A 2,833-nucleotide genomic window follows, 5' to 3' on the forward strand; every position below is an offset into this window, starting at 1 on the left:
TGGCCAGAAAGACAGAGACATAAAGTGAGAAATCCCCTCCCAGGGGGGATGGCCACGCTGCAATCCCTTCTCCTCCATTCTCCACTCGGAATCTTGGACATGCACACACATATGCCTAGCCTGAGTTTAAGCCACTGGGTCTGGGATTTGAACTGCAGTTGACTACATAGGAGTCCAGGGACATAGCCATTACGCCAACTGCTGGTCCCGGAAATAGTTCCATTCAAATTGTGGCACAAACAGGTAAAAAATCAGGAGACTCAAATGTATTTCTAGATGATATGCTAGTCATGTCTTCACAAGCAAATTGAAGTAAAAAGACTGCAAAAGTAAGCCACAAAGAAAGGTTAGAAAATTAGCTTCTGTCAAGAGAGCCAACCTGATTCTCAGGGCCCACTATTTTCTTGTTCCAAATAAAGAATTAGTGCTCTTGTCAACAATTCCTAGAGGCCTGGCTATGACCACTCCTTGTTGTCCTAAGGATGATTCATTAGTACAATGTTTTGCTGACCCAACCTCCTACAAAATATTCCCAGCTTCCATCGATAATAACTACTTTTGTATTTCCTTGAATATAAACTAAAAATAGAACTGAAGAAAACAAATATTCATGTATATAATCTTTTGATTCCAGAGTTTGAACTGTTTTGTCTGATTATTGAAAAGACTAAACATTCTGGAAAAAATTTTTGGTGGTAATACTCATGTCAACGTACTTGCTGCAAATAAGCCAAGTGCATAGTGCAAAGACTATATGTATATCACGGGCTGGTTCAGCTTGCTTTCCTCTCCAGAATGTCAAAAAATAGTGCTCTAGTCTATTGGTGCCCCTGTTAATGGTCTTACAAAGCTGAGAGCAATCCTCTCCCTCCAAGCCATATTGATGGCATTAACCTATATCCATAGACATGACACCCCTTGAAAGCACAACATGCAGTAGGGCACTGGGAGTGTCCTTAGAGTCAGGTTTGAACACATCATGATATATATGCCTCTCTATACTAGTGAAAATGGAGCCACATTTTCCTGTTCTTTCACTCAGATGGAGTTATGACTGGTGCGTGCTTGCCTTTTACTTTACTATTTGATTTCATAATAGGAACCACATGGGACATTTTTAGTTTATAGGTTCTTCAGTTGCCAGCATGGCTTTCGTACAACTAATAAAATAAATACAAATATTTCCCCTGTGTTTGTTCTTATAAAATACACTTGTTATGTAAAGGATAAGCACATACTAGTCAAAATCTGATTGGGCAAGAGCAATACTGTCTTGCTTTTTCTTACTTAATAGAAAGCAAAGGAGACATATTTATTAGCTTCCCTAATAGCATGTTTGGCTCACACTGGTGTAAACCTATGTATTAGATATTGGAAGCATTTTTTTTTAAAAAAAGAAAGTAATAGTTTAGATTGGCATCTTGATGAAAATTTCAAACTTAGTTACTATTGAAAATACATTTCAGGCCAGTTGGAGGCATGGCGGTTAAGGTGACTAGATACCACATGGCCAACTGCAGTTTGAGTCTCAGACCCAGACCCAGGCACACTGGACACATGTGCCTGTGTGCTCAAGATCCCAAGAGGAGAAGGGATTAGAGTGTGGTCATCCACCCTGGGAGTGCTTTCTCACTTTTTCTCATTTTCCCTCTAGCTCTATGACTGTTTCACTTCAGGGAGCACACATGCCCTATAGCAAAAATTTAAAAATAATAATAATAATTCTAGGGAGGACAAATACCGAAGGGGGGGGAAGAATGAAAACCTTCATATCCTACTTGTACCCAGGTTAATAGCATCATTGTCTCTTTTGAGGACAGCTCCTGAGAAAACACTGCTGGTCCTTGGACTTCAGTATCCTTCCTGGGTACTGCTATAGTCAAAAAAGCCCTGAGTGAACCACACCAGCATGTCTAAGTCCAGTGGTCTACCACTCATTGAGCTCAGGCCAAGTTTCTTTTTTTTCCCATTTACCTATTTATTATCATCATAATCTTGTTTATATTACATTGAATCACATATAACTTTACAGTGTATTATATTTATTTTTCCAGAACGAATACCATTCATATCAGTCAATACAGAGACATTAAAATCTCCATTTTATCACCCAATAGCTTTTCATTTTTTCCCGATTATTATTATTATTATTTTCCAATTATTTTTTTAAATAGACAATCACTACTTATCATTTTGCTTATAAAAAGACTTTACCCAACATAAAATACTTCTCAGACCAATCCAGTTGGGAATACTATACATGTCATCATCAACAGGTAATAAACCATATATGTATCCTACTAATGTCCTGCCTCTCTATTTGTTCTCTTGCTATCTTTCTCTATACTCTTCTCTTCTCCCACCCCATTCCACACTGTCTCATCATCGTTAGCTATTTTTTTCTGCTTTTATGTCCTCCAGTATTTCGATCTCTACCATACAGTGAGGATAGTCAGTATATATTAAGTGGATACATATAATGTCTTTCATATCTTGGCTTATTTCACTTAGCAATAGATCCTCCATATCTGACCACTTTCTATCAAATGAGGGGTCTTGTTTTTTTATGGCTGAGTAGTATTCCATAGAGTATATGTGCCACACTTTTTCAATCCATTCGTCTATTTGTGGACATTTGGGTTGGTTCAATGTATTGGTGATTGGGAATAATGTTGCCATAAACATTGATATGCAAGCACTTTTCCAACTGAGCATTCTACTGTCCTTTGGGTAGATACCCAGAAGTGGGATTGCTGGATGAAATGGTAGTTCCATTGTAGATCTTTGAGGAACCTCCATATTGTTCTCCACAGTGGCTGAACCAGTTTACATT

The sequence above is a fragment of the Tupaia chinensis genome, unplaced genomic scaffold (assembly GCF_000334495.1).
Source record: "Tupaia chinensis unplaced genomic scaffold, TupChi_1.0 Scaffold143711_1, whole genome shotgun sequence".
In the NCBI taxonomy this organism is placed as follows: domain Eukaryota; kingdom Metazoa; phylum Chordata; class Mammalia; order Scandentia; family Tupaiidae; genus Tupaia; species Tupaia belangeri.